The sequence below is a fragment of the Scyliorhinus torazame genome, chromosome 10, assembly GCF_047496885.1.
Source record: "Scyliorhinus torazame isolate Kashiwa2021f chromosome 10, sScyTor2.1, whole genome shotgun sequence".
Taxonomy (NCBI): domain Eukaryota; kingdom Metazoa; phylum Chordata; class Chondrichthyes; order Carcharhiniformes; family Scyliorhinidae; genus Scyliorhinus; species Scyliorhinus torazame.
Window position 1 is genome coordinate 44,075,605 of NC_092716.1, and position 20,859 is coordinate 44,096,463.

Here is a 20,859-nt window from a genome sequence, read left to right on the forward strand (position 1 = left end):
GTGTTGTTAAAAAACTTTAATAAATATATATATATATTTTTTAAAATCACTTCAATGATGGAAGCGATAGAACAAGAGATAAGCTTTGGAAATTTTACATGTAGAATAAAAAAGGATTTAAGACTGTAGTTGGGATTGCGTATAGGACCCCTGGAAGCAGCTTTGAACTTGTAGATTGCATAAATGCAGAGACAAGCATGTACTGAGAGAGGAGTGGTTTTAATGGAGGATTTTAACTTTCATACAGATTATGAATGGGAAGTGAACTTACTGATATGATTAAAACTAGCAAGGGGGCATACGACATTAGATTTAGTGAACCAGATTTAGTTTATAGCCTGAACATATATGAACATTTATCTGGTAGCAATCAGAATATGATGAAAAGGAAGAAATGCAATTTGGTTAAGATTCTAGATTTAGGCAAGGCAGGTTTCAATGAAATGAACAGACTGCTCACAGTGAACTGGGCAAGACTGTTAATGAGTAAAATGACAGATGATCAACAGGAGATGGTCAAAAAAGAATGTGGTACAGAATTTATTTACACTCGTCATGGGCAAGAGTTTTACTTACTGAAAGAGTCATGGACTAAAGCAAGAAATAACGTAAAACAAGAAAGATGAATTTCAGATCCTGGCAAATGGAAAAAATAAGTACAACAAAGGTTGACAAAATAAATGATAAATAACCAAAAACATGGAGTATTAAAATACACATAAGGGATACGAAATCAACAAACGTTTTGTCAAATAGGTTTGAGGAACTAATGCTCCCATAACCTATGCACTAAGGTGACACGCACTGGACATGAATCCAGAATTCAGTGCTGAACTTCAGTTTCCATTCCCCACGATGACTGTTGAACCCTGTACTTTCCAAGTTGGTGGTGGGGTGCTGCTCCTACATCATCAAAGGCTCAATGCGAAAGCACTGGAGATTAGAAAAGGAAAATTGGCAACTGTCCCCATTTTAATTATCTAATTGTACTTGTATAACATTCTGTATGCAGGCCAAATGAGGACTGTGTTTGGCCATAATTGCCCTCCACAATTGGAGAGCTATTTACTCTCACTGTTGAAGATCAGGCGAATAATGCTCACTTGGTAAAGACAAAAGCAGCTAACAGCAGCCATGGAGTGAAGTTCCTTTTTTTTCCCAACCAGTGAATGCGGCAGCCCTGGAATCACCAACCTTTCTCAACCACATAAGGGAACAGATCAGGAGTGCGACAGAATGCGGGCCGCACGGTGGCGTAATGGTCAGCACTGCTGCATCACGGCCCGGAGGACCTGGGTTCAATCCCAGCCCCAGGTCACTGTCCGTGTGGTTTGCACATTCTCCCAGTGTCTGCATGGGTCTCACCCCTACAACCCCAAAAAAAGATGTGCAGGGTAGGTAGATTGGCCATGCCAAATTGCCCCTTAATTGGGGGAAAGAAATATTGGATACTCTACATTTTTGTATTAATTTTTTTTTAAAAAGGAGTGCGACAGAATACTCACCATTGGCCTGAATGGGTACAGCTGCAACAGAACACAAGTTCAACGACACAAAGCAGTCTGATTGGCACATAACTCAGTTGCCGAAACAATTACACCACTTCGCTACTAGTGTATTGTGGCTGCGTGTGTACTATCTGGAGAACCCACTGTAATAACTCACCAAGGCTCCTTCGGAAATGCCTGCCAAACCAGTGACTTCTACCATCCAAGCAGTAGCAGCTGCCTGGCAACACCATCCTCTCCAAGTTTCAAGCCACATAGCACCCTGATATTTATGCAGATTATACATCACAGAAACAGGCCAGCCAACCAGCCAGACTAGTATTCTTTGTGTTCATACTTCACATAAGTTTTCTCCCATTCCATCTATCCCACCTCTGCCTTTCAGCATATCCTCCTACTCCTTGGACTCATCCAGGCTATTTGCCTCAACCTGTGATGCCAAGTTCCACAGTCGGTCATTCTGAGTCAAGTAGTTTCTTCTAATTTTCTCATCAGGTTTCTTGGTATTAATTTTGAATTTACAGTCCCAAGTTTTAGATTCTGCCGCAAGTGAAAACATTCTTTCTACACCCAGCTTTGTTCAAACCATTCATCTCCAAGTTTTCAGTTTCCCCCCCAAAAAACTGAATTGGTTTGATATTTCCTAACAGCTGTCATCTCAGTTTTGGTAGCATTCATGTATTTTCTTTGCACTTTCTACAGCAATTCCATGTACTTTCTATAATATAGAGACCACAACTGTGCACAGTACTCGAAATGCAGACTTTCCAAGTTTCACATGAATTAAAAATAATAAAGTTTCTAGAACTTGTTGACTGTTATGCTGTTTCTAAATACTGTCCATCTGTACTTCGATCCCTCTTCTCTTCTACCAATGCAGGTTCTTTTTCCTAAAAGCTGAAGTGATATTTCCATTTTTTCTACCGATATTTATGATCTCACATCTGTATCAATGCTAATTTCCCACTTAACTGCCCAGCCCACAAAATTTTCCAAAGCCTTTTTCCACTGTGTTTCATTCTTCCTCAGTGTCAGTTAAGGCCCAGGTTTGGTATCATCAGCAAATTCTGTTACTTGTTCTCAGGTCCAAATCATTCATGCAAATTACAAGTAACAGTATATCTAACACTGATTCCTGCAGACCACTGCTGTATTCCAATCTGCTTAACTACCCTTCACCTTTACTCTTTAAAAAAAAAATTTTAGAGTACCCAATTCATTTTTTCCAATTAAGTGGCAATTTAGCCAGTAGGTGGCCTACCCTGCACATCTTTGGGTTGGGGGCGAAACCCACACAAACACGGGGAGAATGTGCAAACTCCACACGGACAGTGACCCAGAGCTGGGATCGAACCTGGGACCTCGGCGCTTGAGGCAGCAATGCTAATCGCTGCGCCACCGTGCTGCCCTTCCTCTACTTTGTATGTCTCATATCCCTCAATTAATTCACGTGCCCCCTCCTTTGTCATCAGTTATTCACCTTATTGAAAGTCAATTGAAAATCCAAGTGCACTGCAACTAGCACATAAATCACTTAGAGCCTTACCACTACCTCGTCCAAAGGATTATCAGATTAGTCAAATATCGCAGAGGCCCACAAAATATTTGCGGTCAAATTAGTATACTCAACTAATTCACCATCTCATCCACCCCACCATGCCATCCTATGTCATTCCACCCTCCAGTCCATACCACACCTATGCTCACCCATCTCATTCCATCCTTCGCATGTCACCCCCACCACTGCCATCCCCTCCTTCCATTCCTCGTGCCATTGTTGCTTCCCATGTCATCCCTAGCATGCATTCCTCCTATGCCCTCCCCACCTCTGCCATTGCATCCTTCCCATGCTATTTTCATCCTAATCTATGCCACACTTTTAACTCTAGCAGAAACCAACAAATCACTTTTTTTTAAATTTAGGATTTCTAATAAAAGACTTTATCAGAAAGGCTTTATCAGAATCAAAACTTCTCAATCTGGAAAAAGCTACATGAAGCTTACCACATGTAAAAACAGCTATGAATATAAATATAAATTGTCAGAAGTTGCTTAATATGCTTGAAATATTTGGGATCAGACTTCTCCAGAGTTGAAAATGAAATTTTACATCTGAAGGACTGAATATTATTTGAGGAATAGAACCTTCATTCCACTGAAATCTGACCGTTGTAATTTCAGGATAAAAGGAAACAGCTTCCGAACAAGTTTTTAAAAAAAACATTATTTTATTAATTTACAATATGTGGGCATCGCTGGTTAGGCCAGCATTTCTTGCCCATCCCTAGTTGCTCTTCAGAGGGTGGTGGTGAGTTGCCTTCCTGAACCGCTACAGACCTGGAGATGTAGATACTCCCACTGTGATGTTAGGGAGCAAGTTCCAGGATTTTGTCCCAGCGACTTGGAGGGGAAACTCCAGGTGGCGGGGTTCCCAGGTATCTGCTGCTCTTGTCCTTCTAGATGGTAGTGGTTGTGGGTTTCGAAGCTGCTGTCTAAGGAACCTTGGCGAGTTGCTGCAGTGCATCTTGTAGATGGTACACAAGGCTGCGACTGTTCGTCAGTGGTGGAGGGTTTGAATGCTTGTGGAAGGAGTATCAACAGTATTTTCTTTTTAATTTAGAGTACCCAATTCATTTTTTCCAATTAAGGAGCAATATAGCCTGGCCAATCCACCTACCCTGCACATCTTTGGGGGTGAAACCCACGTAAACACAGGGAGAATGTGCAAACTCCACAGACAGCGACCCAGAGCCGGGATCGAACCTGGGACCTCAGCGCAGTGAGGCAGCAGTGCTAATCACTGTGCCACCGAGCTGCCCAGCAACAGTATTAATGTGGCTAGTCCAGTTCAGTTTCTGATCAATGGTAACCCCCAGGATGTTGATTGTGGGGTATTCAGCGATGACAATGCCTTTGAATGTCATGAGGCGATGATTAGATCCTCTTTTGTACGAGATGGTCATTGCCCGACACTTGTGTGGCGCGAATGTAACTTGTCACTTGTCAGCCCAAGCCTGGATATTGACCAGGTCTTTCTGCATATGGGCAAGGACTGCTTCATTATCTGAGTCGCCGCGAATGGTGCTGAACATTGTGTAGTCAACCGCAAACATCCCACATCTGACCTTCTGATGGCAGGCAGGTCATTGATGAAGTAGTTGAAGATGATTGGGCCTAGGACACTACCCTGAGGAACTCCTGCAGTGATGTCCTGGAGCTGAGATGATTGACCTCCAACCACCGCAACCATCTTCCTTTGTGCCAGGTATGACTCCAACCAGCGGAGTGTTTTCCCCCGGATTCCCATTGACTCTAGTTTAACTCGGGCTCCTTGATGCCATACTTGGTTAAATGCTGCCTTGATGTCAAGGGCAGTCATCTCTGGCATTCAGTACTTCTGTCCATGTTTAAATCAAGACTGTAAAGAGATCAGGAGCCAAGTGACCTTGGCGATACCCAAACTGAGCATCCGTGAGCAGGTTATTGCCGAGTAAGTGCCACTTAATATTACTGTGGATGACTCCTTCCATCACTTTGCTGATGGAGAGTAGACTGATCGGGCGGTAATTGTCTGGGTTGGATTCTCAACCGCACTAGACATATCGCCTCATTTTTGTCTTCCATCTCTTAAGATGCTGGTTTGCGCCATGGTGGTCAACTGTATAAAGCATTGCCGGGTGTGGCACAGGGACCTCTCTTTAGCATGGTAATCTCTGCCACATTGGTAGTGCAGAAAAACAGGGGACTGACAAGGTACACGATTCACCAGCCTATGTTCTCTGGATCCATTTCAACAATTAGCCAGTCAGTCAGCAAGTCAGCAACTGGCTTCCAGATGTCTGTCATTTGCAAGTGTCCTTGTAGCTGAGGTATGACACCCAGGTCATGACCCAGTGGCTAATTCACTGTACTGAAGTTCTTTGAGCTGGCATCCGTCGACGAACGCGGCCAAGCCAGCACTGACACTGTTGGCCTAGCAAGGAGTGCATGATGATGGAAGTTAGCACCCGCCAATGTTTTCATGCCCAGAGATGCCAAGGATACATGTGAGATGGCAAAGAGGGAAACCATTCAGCCTTTCTCCTGCCTTGCACATCTTGTCCAGATCGGTCCATAAAAATAGACACCAAGGACACAGGCTTGGCAGACTCTCCATTTGGCATTCTCGATCAGATTGCTGTTGTCCCACACATCCTTATTCAGGTTGGGCATTACAGCTGCAGCTTCTGCAAAGAGATTTAATTTCAGTGTCTAGTGAAAAATTGCTGGCCACTGAGGAACCTAGATAGGTGAAGCCCATTGTCAATGTTTTATCCTTTTTTATATAAATTTAGAATACCCAATTATTTTTTTCCAATTAAGGGGCAATTAGCGTGGCCAATCCACCTAACCAGCACATTTTTGGGTTGTGGGGGTGAAACCCACGCAGAAACAGGGAGAATGTGCAAACTCCACACAGTGACCCAGAGCCAGGATCGAACCCGGATCTTCAGCGCCGTAGGTAGTAATGCTAAACACTGCGCCGCCCCGCACATTGGCAATAATGATAGATGACAGTATGGCAACATCATGCACTATATGTGACTTTGTGATGCTGACGTTAAAAACTTGAGGCATGAGAGGGTATGTCCATTTGCCACTGACAATGTTCCTCATTATGGAATTCTAGCGTATCCTCAGAATAGAAGAATTAACTAATGATGACTTGGTGCACTTGTCTTGGATCTCAGGCAAGCAAGGCTGAACAGCTGTCAGTTTTGATACGCAAATAAACACCCTCTGTAGATGATCTGAAGGCATATGGCAGCAGCAGAGAAGAATACTGCAGCGAGAAGAATGCTGCAGCGAGTCAGTGCCATCACACAGCCGTTTGATTCCACTGAAGATCTCAGAGACTCAATGTTGCCAGTCATAACTGGCCTTACTCATCGCAGTAAAGAGAGACCACATTGAGCAGCTTCGACAGGCAGCCAGTTTTTAAAAAATGAGCAGCTTAGGTAGTCTGCCTCTGCTCACATGGTTGAATGCCTTTATGACGTCAATGGAGGCAATATTTCCCACATTCATTGCATTTCACTTCCAGCTGCCTGACTGAGAAGATCACATCAACAGTAGATCATCTTTTGAAACCACACTGGGGTTCACAGTAGATGCGTTCAGCTAGGATCTGCAGACTGACAAGGGAAACCCAAGCAAATACTTTTCCAATGAGGCTCAGCAAAGAGATGCCTCACTAACATATAACGTATGAAACCTTAAACATGCCTAGTCCTCAAAAAATAGCAAATGTAATGACAATTAAATTGTTTGAGGATAAGTGCGCCATTTCAAGTTTTAGATGAATTATGTGCATTCATTTGACAAACCACTGCTTGTAATTTAACAGTCTCTGTCTAGTGCCATAATTCTAACTGAAGTTAAATTTTCAGATGATCAGTAGTATTCATCCTTCCAGGTCCTTGTGTCCCAGGGAGACTCTCACTAACTTACCTGTCTAAAATATGATTCAATTTCCGAGGCAGATGTTTTTCTGACAGTTCCCTAACACTTTTCCCATTTTAGATGATCCACCATCGGTAAAAGGCAGCAATATTGGTCTGCAAAGCAACAGATTGTTTCCTTTATGTTACGCAAGCTCATTTTCACCCCTGCTTTTGAAGGGTACAATTCAACGGACATTAGTTTCTCTCTGGAGGCACAGCAAAGTGATTCATATTAATTTATGAGCATCGATAGTATCTGCAGGCAATTTGACTTTATGAAATATAAGTCAAGCACAAGAAAGTCCACGCCAACACCCACTTCTAACAAGGGTCTGCAATGTAGAGGCTCTATTGTAAACAATAGTGACCCAACAACAGCCTTTCTTCAAATTAATTTACAGGATGTGGGTGTCACTGGCTGGGCCATCCTTTGTTGTCCTTGAGAAGGTGGTGGTGAGCTGCCTTCTTGAACCACTGCAGTTCCCGGAGTGCAAGTGCACCCATAGTGCTTTTTAGGATTTTGACCCAGCAAGAGTGAAGGAACAGCGAGATATTTCCAAGTCAGGATGGTGAGTGGCTTGGAGGGGAAATTCCAGGTAGTGGTGTTCCCAGCGACCTGCTACCCTTGACAGTAGCAGTTGTGGGTCTGGAAGGTGCTGTCAAATAACCCTTTGTTTAGTTCCTGCAGTGCATTTTGTATACAGTAGACTGTTGCCACTGTTCACCGGTGGTAGAGGGAGTGAATATTTATGGAAGGGGTACCAATTAAGTGGACTGTTTTGTCCTGGATGGTATGGAGCTTCTTGAGTGTTGTCTGAACTGCACTCATCCAAGTAAGTGGAGAGTATTCCATCACACTCCTGACCTGCGCCTCATTAGGTGGTGGACAGGATTTGCGGAATCAGAAATTGAGTTACTGGCCACAGAATTCCTAGCCTCCAACCTGATCTTGCAGCCACGGTATTTTTATATTTTTCAATTTCAATAACAGGATGTGGGCACTGCTGGCTAAGCCAGCATTTATTGCCCAGCCCTAGTTGTCCTTGAGAAGATGGTTTTGAGCTGCCTTCTTGCTGAAATCGCTGAGGATGCAGGTACACCCACAGTGCTGGTGCAGTTCAGTTTCTGGTCAATTCTAACCCCCAGGATTTTGACAGTGGGGATTCAGTGATGGTAATACCATTGAATGTCAAGGGACGATAGTTCTTTTGTTGGGAGGTGGTCATTGCCTGCCACTTTTGTGGCACGAATGTTACTTGCCACTTATAATAATAATCGCTCATTGTCACAAGTAGGCTTCAATGAAGTTACTGTGAAAAACCCCTCTTCAGCCCAAGCCTGGATATTGCCCAGGTCTTGTTACATTTGGATAAGAGCAGTTTCAGTATCTGAGAAGTCATAAATGGGGTTGAACTCTTGGCATAAGCAAACATCCCCACTTTTGAGCCTACGATCAAAGGAAGTTCATTGATGAAGCAGCTGAAGATGGTTGGGCCTTGGACACTACCTTGAAGAACCCCTGCAGTGATGTCCTCAAACAGAGATAATTGACCTCCAACCACCACAGCCATCTTTCTTTGTGCCAGGTATGACTAGAACCAATAGTGGGATTTTCCCTGGATTCCCATTGACAACAGATTTGCTAGAGCTCTTTGATGCCACACTCAAGTTAAATGCTGCCTTGAAGGAAAGGACAATCGCTCTCACTTTACCCGAGGATCAGCCATCACAGGCCACAGATCAGGCCTGATCAGCATCACTCAAGACAAATTGCAAAGAAATCAGGGAGGCATGCAGATCATTTTCATAAGCTCCCCAAGATGCCATGATGTATAAAGGCATCAACCACTAAATCATAACACCAACTTACATATTCTGCAATCTGTGTTGATCTAGCTGATCTCAGATGGGTGAACAGCACAAGTGATAACAAAGGTGCCCTTGCTTCAATGATGTGAAGAAAAACAGATCAATCCAAAATTCCTACTGGCAATTGCAATCTACTGACTTCTTGGCTGCGAAAGAAAATGTGGTTGTATTGGGCTGGACCGGTTTGGATTGATTGTAATGATGGCAAAATCACACGTCAGTCAGTCTGCCATGACAAAAGAAAAGGAAGAAATTGGAGATGAAAAAGAAAAGGAGTGTGCTTAAAACTTGCATGTAAAAGTCCTGCTTATCAATGGGAAAGCCCCAGGTTCTCACATCCGTAATGAAGTTACCCAACTGCAACTTTACAAAGGTGGTTTGTGAGGTAAACAAAACTAGTGCCCCATTCCTGTTCACAACTTGACTTCCAAACGTTCATTGGGTAAAGTTAATTTAGGAAAAGGAAAAAATGGGGTAGGGGTGGTGAAGAGAAGGAAAAAGCATATATTTGTACTGCACTCAACACTAAACAAACCCATAACCCAGGTCACATAAGCTATATTTCAAATTATAGACCAAATAATTTGTCCACTTCACTGGTGAGTTAAATGATGTACTTCATTACCTTTTTTTCAGAGAATCTCGAACCAAAATATCATCCACACTCATTCAATGAAATCAGTACCCTGCTACTCAGAACATAATTTCTTAAAAACATTCCAAGCACTAAATTCCTTCTCTTAAAATGCAGCAAAGGCTGCGTTTTCATGAACTGAGGAAATTATACCATGTAGGCACATTTTCCTATATTCGCAAAAAAAATTGGGTAAATTGATACAATGTTTAAATTTCTACTTTCTGTACGAGAAAGCTGAAAGTGACAGCGAATCGACATTTATTTACAAACAATGAACCGCAATCAGATTAACCGAATGAAGATAATAAAAACGTCTTGCATCAACTGTCGATGCAAGTGTGTCGCAGAGACACCAAAAACGTTCCATTCGCCTGACAAAATACAATTCCAGAGGAATGAACTCTGGATTTGTACCTGAACGACACCGCAGAAACTAAGTACCACAAATAATCGGGGGTAAAATCGCAATCGATGACATGCAAACTAATGAACACATGTGTGTGTGTGGGGGGGGGGGGGGGGCACACTATTCAGGAAACATGGCTCAGGGCTGTGAGCACAGGAATGCAAACATACACACGTTTCCCACACAAGTCAGTGAACTACAGCAGCATGGGTAAATTATTTCGGATTTCACTCTCACTCGCTCACTCACTGCTGCCTTTTCGGTTTGCCGCAGTCCTTCCTTTCACTTACCGCTCCAGTGTGTGTGTAGTGGGAGTGGGGGAGGGAGGCCCCCCACTCTCCTCACGCCAGTCCCAGTCCGCCTTCTCCCATTCACAGTCCCCACTCCGGGGCCCAGCAGAGTGTTTTCAGCCTTCAATCCGCACGCACACCGATCTCGGGCAGGAATGTATTTTCCTCCTCCTCCTCTTCTTCTTCTTCTTCGCCTCCCTCCCCCCACCCCCCCAACCCCTCCCCCCCACCCACCCACCCCCCGCAAAACCAGCCACCCTCCCTCCGTCCTATTCAACCTCCTTCGGAACAAATTAAACCGGCCATAAGAACAAAGTCAAAGACACGTCCCCCCACGGCTCTGGAGTTTTAAGAGCAACCCGCTTCCTCTCCGGCACCGCCACGAGGAGGGAGCAGGACTGTGAATGGGAGGGGGTGGGGAAGACAGAAAGAGAGAGAGAGAAAAAACGGACGTTTTAATTTTAAGGGAAATAATTTCGGAACATCTGAGTTGTTTTTTTTTGGGGGGGGGGGGTGGGGGGGGAGAAACGTCTCCAAACGGCCTTTGACTTTCCGCGGGCCCGGCTGCAACGCCGGCCCTCATTGGTCCGTCACGCGACAGCCCGGCCGAGGGCCGCTGCAATGAGGCTCCCGATTGGTCCGGACGCCGACCGGAAGTCGCTCCGCCGCGCGGAGAGGGCAAACCGAACCGATTCTGATATTAAAACTTATTTCAGCCACTACCCCCCCCCCCCCAAGAAAAACGGCGATTTTTTTTTTCTCTGTTGTAACAAAAATTAAATCGGATCGTAGTCTTCATTTCCGCAAGTTGACCTCTAACCTCACCGTCGGGGGCGGTTAAATCACGTGACTAGGTTGTCCAAGTTCGTTGCTTGTCCCGCAGACTCGCTAATCAGCCTTGGGCGGCTTTGCACCAAAATTAGCGACAGTTTGTTGGGTTAAAAGTGAAAGCCCGCCTGCACACGTACGAATTGAACATGAAGTGATTTAGCCTGACGCCTCAGCACTGACCATGCTAAACAGCGGCCTTTGGAAAGGGAAAAACGTGTTCGGTGTGTCTCCAGCGGTGGAGGCTTGGCTTTCTGGGCGTGCAGCAGCAGGAAGTCGAAATCTTTCAAAAACAATCGAGAAGTGAAAGGAGAGTTGTGGAACCGACCAAAAAAAATTTGCAGCAAATATAATTATAATCTGCCGCAATCGTTCAAACTTAAAAGTACATCATAGATTGCAAAGGCTAACCAACCATCCAGTAACACTCAGCTAGCAGATGTGATCAGCCCCTGGTCTTAATGTTGTCAGGGGAACTGACGGGACAGGGAGAGACAATACCCCTTCAAAGACATTCTTCCAAATTGTTCATTTTTGTAAACATTTCCCTTTTGAGATCTGGGCAACATGTGCCAATGGAAAATTACTATGATGTAAATTGCCCATTTCTACTTCTGAAGGTAATAAAAGCCACTCATAGCAGTAGGTCTAGAGTCAAGAGAATGTTCAAGATGAAAAGTTCTCCGTGAAGGATATTGGGTTTTAATAACGAAGTAGCATAAGTGGTTACGCTAGCTCCCCAAATTTAATGAATCAAATTTACAGTTGTAACATTTAATCTTGGATTGTGTACTGCCTTAATCATTCGGCTATGATACCCATTAAATATTGCTCCTTCCAAAATCTCACAACTAACATCACGACTGAAGCTGCCTATTTATTCTCTGGTGAGAAAGGAGACATAACAGGTTGGAAATTATGTATTTTTTTCTATTATGTATTTTCTTTTATTTCCTTTACTTTTCATGTACTTAATGATCTGTTGAGCTGCTCGCAGAGAAACACTTTTTACTGCACCTTGGTACACGTGACAAACAAATCCAATCCAAAAAACTAGTATTGAAAGTAACATTAATTTCTCTCATGCAGAGTTTTTAAACAGTGGTGTATAAAGAAAAGTACTTAATACTGGGGACATCCCACTTTGCTTCTTTAATGAAATAAATAATATAACTTGTACTTTGGTAGTTACATTCATCCTGCTCCCAAGGGGAAGTACAATGGCCAGAATGTTCTGTTCCATCCCTTGCCACATGACAACCATCAGAAACGATTAAATAATTGACGGAGCCCAGTAATGGAAAAAAACTTGAAATCAAGATGGTTTAATTCTTTCAGCAGAATATTTGCTGAGCAACATTCAATTCTATATTTAAAACAATATTAGAAATTCCAGTCCACTCATTTAGTTTATCTAAACAGAAGAAATGAGCTATTGTGCTGCAAGCATAGCTAAATAGAATCATTATGACACTCTGGTAGCAGAAAAACAAGAGCTCTGGAGATATAATGTGTAACCAAGATTTCCTCATAATCACATGCATCCAGGCAGGAATCATCTGACAAAATGGTGATTGAACAGCAAACTGGCATTGAGCCACAGAACAAGAAAGAATTCCGTCTGAGGAACGATACACTGTTTGCAGATAAAATGTACAGAGATGACTCGCGTTCTACCATAAAATCATTATTTGACATTCAATTGACCTGTGATAAAGGAGAACCTGCTAACAATCTTGCTTTTTAACTGCGGAATAGAACTTAAACTTTATTCAGTATACCTTTCTAATAAACAGGTAAAACATTATTAGAGTACCTGGAGTAATTTCCTGCCTTATAGCATAGCAATGCACTACTACTTTGTTTTATGCTGTGAAAATAAGATTTGTCTCAACAAATTACAAAATTTGTTTTTAAAGAAGTATTCAAGGCCAGCAATCATTGCCCATTCCTAACTGCCCTTAAGAGGTGTTGGTGAGCTGCTTTCATGTGTACAGCTGAATTAAATTTTTTTTTTTAGAGTATCCAATTCATTTTTTCCAATTAAGGGGCAATTTAGCGTGGCCGATCCACCTACCATGCACATCTTTTAGGATTATAGGGGCAGACACGCGGAGAATGTGCAAACTCCACATGGACCGTGACCTAGAGCCGATTTTGAACCTGGGACCTCGGCGCCGTGAGGCAGCAGTGTTAACCACTGCGCCACCGTGCTGCTCTGTATATACAGCTGAATTGGCTATTTACAGTGCAGTGAAGAGTCAACCACATTGCTGTGGGGCTGGAGTTACAGGTTAATCCAGGTATGAACACTAGATTTCCTTTCCTAAAGGATGTTAATAAACTTGATTTTTACAATAATTTAGTAGTTACGCAATTAATAAAAATATGACTTTTTTTTTACAGATTTATATCATGAGCTGAATTTAAATTTACTAGCTGCTGTGGTGGGATTTGAGCTTATTCCTGGATGAGTGGTCCAATAAAAAGAAAAAGATTAGTGAAGACAAATGTAGGCCTCTTACAGTCGAAAATAGGAGAATTTATAATAGAGAACAGGGAAATGGCACAGCCATTAAACAACTACTTTAGCTCTATCTTCATGGACAAAAACACAAATAACTTCCCAGAAATACTAAGGAATCAAGGGTCTAGTGAGAAGGAGGAATTGAAGGAAATTAGTATTAGAAAAATAGGGTTGGAGAAATTAATGGAAATGAAAGCCGATAAATCCCCAGGGCCTGATAATCTACATTTCAGGATAGTAAAGGAGGTGGCCACGGAAATAGTGGATGCATTGGTTGTCATTGTTGACCTGTGACCAGAAGTACATCCCAAATGCTGGTCATTGGTATCGACTAACGACCTCGCGACACAAATTTCAGTTTAAACAATCACAATGCTTTATTGCACTAAAAGAAACTTACTTAAAAAATACCATAATTGCATAAACTAAAATTATTCTCGCGTGTATGTGATATTACCCATCTGTCCTCCGGTTGATCAGGCCTGGTGCAGGGGTACTCCTTCGCAAAGTCTCAACTTCAGGCCTCTTTTGGAGAGTTGGTCCTGGTCACTCTCTCTCTCTCTGGATTTTCCTGCCTTGGACGATGTTAGGAAATCAAAGGTGGTTTTAAGGGATTTATATTTGTGTTGGTAAACATTAGAAATAAGGTAAAGTTTTAAGACGGTTTAATTTAATGTTTCTGTGCCTGGAAGGGTTAAACCTTTATAGACTCATGCTGGACAAGGGTTTGAGTGGGAGTTGATTAGGTCCAACTGTTTTTCAATTATGTTGAGAGAGGGCGATGGCATGATTAGCAACCGGGGCCTTGTAAGTTAGAGAAACTTTTAAGTTTTAGTTCAGCTGATTTGATTGTTGTTGAAGATAGGTACTGAGAGCTCTGCTAGAAGTAATTAGTTTAGAAGGTTAGAGAGGGAACATCTCGCTCAGCTGTGCGAAAAGAAAAGCCATATCATGGAATAATGGTTAAGAAAACAAGTGCAGAGATCTGAAGAGTAGCTAGTTAAGGAAACTAAAGAAATTAAGAGATGTTTCCAAGAGGTCTAAGGTTAAAGGTTACGAGACAGAGCAATATTCAATAAAAACAGACAGAGCTGAGAAGAAGGCAGAGACACTAGAAAGATATTTGAAGTGATTTTCAGGTTTGTGAAATTTTACTATAGCCTGTGGAATGTGAGTAGAAATAATTGGAAATCGATGGATGGATCTCGGACTTTGTGTAAAAGCAGTTATGGCAAAGGAAACCTAAAAGGGGGTGGTTGGACTGGATTCACTATTAAAAGTGGAGGAGAAGCTTTCTTTAAAAGTGTCATTTGGAGGGCAGCACGGTGGTAGCACTGCAGTCTCACAGCGCCGAGGTCCCAGGTTCGATCCCGGCTCTGGGTCACTATCCATGTGGAGTTTGCGAAACCCACGCAAACACGGGGAGAATGTGCAAACTCCACACGGACAGTGACCCAGAGACGGGATCAAACTTCATTTGAAGCCTACTTGTGACAATAAGCGATTTTCATTCATTCATTTCATTTTCACATTCAGTATATTTGTGCTAAACTGATTTTGCAGCAATGTAGGATTCACAAAGAATCTGTGTCTAATGGGTTAAAAGGTAGACACTGTCCATACCCTGCTGATGCCAATGAAAGTGACTTCAACATTCTTTCTATGTTACTTCCACTTTATAAAGCAGTAACAGCGTATAATGTCCAAAGTAATTTCTCTAGTGGCTGTTGATTTACTCTGAAGGATGTTTCTCTCTATCAGCTACTAAACATCCTATAATGAACAAAAGTACCATTCTTTGCTGTTGCTGATCTCTCAATGTCTTGAGTTCCATCATTGTACTCACATCCCTGCACCTGACAGGAATATGTAAGTTTACATAAACAGAAAAGACTTGTATTCTATGACTATGCAATGGTATGTAATGCCAACAGCATAATTCTGGATTTGTATGCCAGCTAACCCTGGCAGCATCCACAACTCACTTATCCTTGTTAATTTGGGACTCGGCAGGAAGTTTCTGCAAGAGCAAGTGATGAGTGAATGGTTATTAAACTAGGGAAGTTCAGTATCAGTGCTTTCTGTGATATTTTTATGTATAACATTCTCTTTTTGGATGAGTCTTTGGGCTTCACGCCATCACAAATATAGTTTTTTTTTAATTTAGAGTACCCAATTCTTTTTTTTCCAATTAAGGGGCAATTTAGCATGGTTAGTTCACCTACCCTGCACATCTTTTTTGGTTGTGGGGGTGAGACCCACGCAGACACGGGGAGAATGTGCAAACTCCACACGGATAGTGACATGGGGCCAGGATCGAACCTAGGTCCTCGGCGCCGTGAGGCAGCAGTGCTCACCACTGCGCAACGGTGCTGCCCTATAAATATAGTCAAGGGCTTTGAAACATAAGCTATTAAATTAACTCGGTGTATTTTGCAGTCTTTACAGTTGTTAGGTTAAACACAAAACCTGTCTGAAAGCTTCTAAGTTCTGTTTTATTTAACTCGGAGATGAATCCTGACCCCATATTCTCTCCATCACCAAGTCTGTCAACTTCCACTTCTGTAGTATCACCTGAATTCACCTCTACCTCTATTCACTTGTTGCTGAAACCCTTACCTGTGGTCCCCTGGCCAGCCTCCCAAGTACTACCCTCCCTAAACTTGACCAAAACTCTGCTGCCTGTATCCTAACTCACACCATCCTACTCAACCAACACCCGAGTTCTTGTTTTCATAATTCGCCATGGTCTTGTTCCCTGGCATCTTCGTAACCTCCTCTAGCCCTACAACCTTCTGAAATCTCTACGCCCCTCCAATTCTGGAATTTTGTATGTTACTGATTTTCTTCACTCCATCATTATCAGTCGTGCCTTCAGCTGCCAACTGTGAACTTTAAAAGTCTCCCTCGAAATCTCTCCACCTTCCTGTCCTAAAAGGTCCCCCTTAAAATTTACCCTCTTTGAGCAAGCTTTGGTCACCTGTACTAATGTGTCCTGTGGCTCAGTGTCAAATTTTATTTGATAATGCTCCTGCTCCTGTGAAGCATCTTAGGACATTTTACTATGTAAATGCAAGTTGCCGTTAAACATTGAATTTCTCAAGACTTACATCAAGAGCTGTTTACAACTTTGAAGTTCATTTGAAAAACGTCTGATTAAAGTTGGCAAAATATGACCTAAAATAGCTTTAAATATCCCAGAACTCATTCAAAGATATGATCATCATTGGCCAATGACATGAATCCTTTTGAAAATATTGAACTCAACAGACATGTGACTCACACTGCAGTTGCTCAAATTTAGTAAGGTTGGTAGAGTACTGACTCTTCATTTGATGCTTCACTCCTTTTAGTTTTCGTACTGTCAAAACTGTGATAAGGGAATTCTGATATCAATTGTTGTTCCAAAGCTATTGCTAGGTTGGTGACCAAATCGATTTAGGACCATAATGCATAAATCAACATTATTGATCTGCAGTTTTGGGAAGGCTACTTCAAGCTCGAACATATATTAATTGGAAAACTCCTAATATTACAATGGGGTTTATTTGCATCACTCAGAGTTTTCGGCATGCATGAATTAACCCCTGTACCTCACACAAAGTCATTTGGTATTTCTGCATTAGCATATTATATTCCTACAACCGGGAACTGAAGAATGGTTATTTTTTGAGGCCACGTTATAAAGCAGTGCATCCTTTGATTTCTGAGAGCATTGCCATGGGATCGTCTGAACTACCCTTTAAATTTATTGGTCAGCATGGTGGTGCAGTGGTTAGTACTGCTGCCTCATGCGCTGAGGACCCAGGTTTGATCCCGGCTCTGAGTCACTGTCTGTGTGGAGTTTGCACATTCTCCCCGTGTCTGTGTGGATCCCACCTTCACAAGCTTAAAAGATGTGCAGGCTAGGTGAATTGACCATGCTAAATTGCCCCTTCATTGGAAAAGAAAAGAATTGGGTACTCTAAAATTTTAAATAAGTAAATACATTTTTTAAAAATCTTTTATAAATTTAGTGTACCCAATTCATTTTTTTTTCCTGCCTTGCACATCTTTGGGTTGTGGGGTGAAACCCACGCAAACACGGGGAGGATGTGCAAACTCCACACGGACAGTGACCCAGAGCCGGGATCGAACCTGGGACCTCGGCGCCCGTGAGGCAATAGGGCGCCACTGTGCTGCCTGGTAAATACATTTATTGACTGCAGTGGTTCAAGAAGAAGACCCACTGCCACTTTCTTGAGTAACTAAGGCTGGGCAATAAATGTCAGCCTTGCCAGTTGTGTAATATTCCCATCCTGATAGGAAATTTTAAAAACTCCCATTTAAATTGTACTTTTCAGAGCCACTAGGCAATAAAATACCTCTGAAGTGTAGTCGCTGTTGTAGGATACGCCGCAGCCAATTTGGAACAGCAAACTCCCACAAACAGGAATGGGATAATGCCCAAATTAATCTGTTTTTGTGAAGTTGTCTAAGGACTTCAGGGTGCCTCCATTATTTTCTTGGAAATAGGGCCCTGGAAGAGAGGGCAGCCAAGCCTTGATTTACTGTCACACCTAAAAGACAGCACTTCTGACAGTGCAGCTCTCTCTCAGAACTGAATCTGAGTAACAGCCTAGATTGTGGTTCTCAAGTCCTGGAATGGAATTTGAACCCTTCAGACCTAGAGGCAGGAGTGATACCAGCATGGGACCCAGCTGCATCACTGACTTCTACCATTTCTCGGTTCATCACCACCCCATCACTCAGCTACCAACAAACCTATCACTGTTGCCTAACATTCACTTTCACCTTATACATTTAGCATTGCTGTAAACCTCACATTAACACCTCACAGCTTCCACACACTGCCAGCAGTTCAACCATGGCAATGTTTTTTGAACTGGAGGGCGGTAGATATTGGGGTTCCTGGGGGCACTGTTAGGGCTACTGCTTATCTTGATCTATAACGGTCTAAACTTGGGTGTGCAGGGCACAATTTTAAAACGAACAGATTCAAAAACAGCTTCTTCCCCGCTGTTACCAGGCTCCTAAATGACCCTCTTATGGACAGACCTCATTAACACTATACCCTGTATGCTTCATCCGATGCTGGTGCTTATATAGTTACATTGTATATGTTGTGTTGCCCAATTATGTATTTTCTTTTATTTCCTTTTCTTCCCATGTACTTAATGATCTGTTGAGCTGCTCGCAGAAAAATACTTTTCACTGTACCTCGGTACACGTGGCAATAAACAAATCCAATCCAATCCAACTCTAGTTCAATGAAGAATGCAGGAGGGCATGCCAGGAGCAGCGTTCGTCATACCTAAAAATGACCTGGCAGAAACAGCATGTGACAGAGAGAGTTAAGTGACCCCACAACCGACTGATTCCGGATTTCAGCTCTGTAATCCTGTGACATCCTGTTGTGAATGGTGGTGGAAAATTAAACAACTAACACTAGGAGGAAGCGCCACAAGCATCCTTTTCCTCAACCCTGCACATCACTACATAAGACATGACTGAAGCATTCGCAGCCATTTTCAACCAGATGTGCCAAGTGGATAATACATCTCAGTTTCCTCAGAAGTCCACACCATTACAGATGCCAATGATATCAAGAAACTGCTGAAGGCACTGGATACTGCAAAAACTATGGAACCTGACAACATTCCAACAAATGTACTGAAGACTTGTACTCCAGAACTTACTGTGCCCCTAGCCAAGCTGTTCTTGTACTGCTACCTCACTGGCTTCTACCCAGCAATGTGGAAAATTGGCCTGGTATGTCCTGTACACAAAATTCAGGATAAATCCAACCTGACCAGTTACCACCTGATTAGTTTATTCTTGATCATCAGCAAAGAGATAGACAGTGTTAGCAACACTTTGATCAAGTGGCACTTCCCCTGTGTCCATCACCAAGAGTGGCTTGGTAGCACTACTACAGCACTAGTACTGATTCAGCTGGCCTAGTCCGTCAGGACCTACTTACTGACATTCAGTTTGAGTTCCATCAGAACCACTCCGCTCCTAACCTCGATACAGCATTGGTCCAAACATGGAAGAAAGAGCTGAATTCAAGAGGTGATTGTGACTGCCCTTGACATCAAGACAGCATTTGACTGAGTGTGGCATCAAGGAGCCCCAGCAAAACTGAAATCAGTGAGAATCGGGGTAAACTTTCCACAAGTTGGAGTCATACCTTGCACAAAGGAAGATGGTCGTAGTTGTTGGAGACCAATCATCCCAGTCCTGGGACACCACTGCAGGAGTTCTTCAGAGTAGTGTTAGACCCAACCACCTTCAGCGGTTTCGTCAATGACCTTCCCTCCATCATAAGGTCAGAAGTGGGGATGTTCACTGATGATTGCACAATGTTCAGCACATTTTGCGATTCCTCAGATACTGAAGCAGGCCATGTCAATATGCCGCAGGACCTGGTCAATTTCAGGCTTGGGCTGACAAGTGGCAAGTAAAATTTGTGTCACACCATCTCCAGCAAGAGAGAACCCAACCTGCTCCCCATGACATTCAATGGCATCACCATTACTCAGTCCCCCAGTATCAACATCCTGGATGTTACCATTGACCAGAAACTGAACTGGACTAGCCATATAAATACTGTGGCTACAACAGCAGGTCTGAGGCTCGGAATTCTGCAGATAGTAACTCACCTGATTCTCCAAAGTCTGTTCATCATCTACAAGCTCAAACCAGGAGTCCACTTGACCGGATGAGTTCAGCCAACAACACTCAAGAAGCTTGACACCATCCAGGCCTTCTTGGTTGGCACCCCATCTATCATCTGAAACATTCACTCTCTCCACCACCAATGCACAGTTGCAGTAGTGCGCACCATTAACAAAATGCACTGCAGCAAATCACCAGGGCTCCTTCAATGGTACCTTCTAAACCTGCAACCTCTACAATCTATAAGGACAAGGGCAGTAAATGCAGGGAAACACCTCATCTGTAAGTTCCCCTCCAACTCACATACCATCCTGACTTGGAACTATACTGCTGTTCCTTTACTGTAGTTTGGTCAAAGTCCTGGAATTCCATTCCTAACAGTATTGTGGGTGTTCCAATACATGGATTGAAGTGGTTCAATAAGGTGGCTCACCACAACCTTCTGAAGGGGAATTGGGATGGGTAATAATTGCTAGCTTAGCCAGCGACACCCACATTCCACAAATGAATAAAAAACAGTGCACAAATCATAGAAGGTGACAAGGAAGATTGAGAAAGCAGCTAATAAGACATAGGTGATATCAGGATGGATCCTGGACTTTATATTTGGAAGCATAGAATACAAAAGCA

At 42.9% G+C, this 20,859-nt stretch overlaps 1 protein-coding gene across 3 annotated transcripts in view; it reads right to left on the reverse strand.

Annotated features, from left to right (window-relative positions):
- ankrd11 (ankyrin repeat domain 11) overlaps nt 1-10,391 on the reverse strand; it is a 252,452-nt gene extending 242,061 nt beyond the window's left edge. Inside the window, exons 1-2 of one of the 3 annotated variants that reach the window (XM_072518041.1) lie at nt 10,194-10,391; nt 8,862-9,086 (exon numbers count right to left, since the gene is read on the reverse strand). The gene's annotated coding sequence lies outside the window, so the exon portion shown is untranslated. Of the gene's footprint in view, nt 1-6,998; nt 7,055-8,861; nt 9,087-10,193 lie in introns of those variants that run through there. The other 2 variants (XM_072518040.1, XM_072518042.1) reach the window with 2 other exon arrangements.
- Between the last annotated feature and the right edge of the window lie 10,468 nt (nt 10,392-20,859).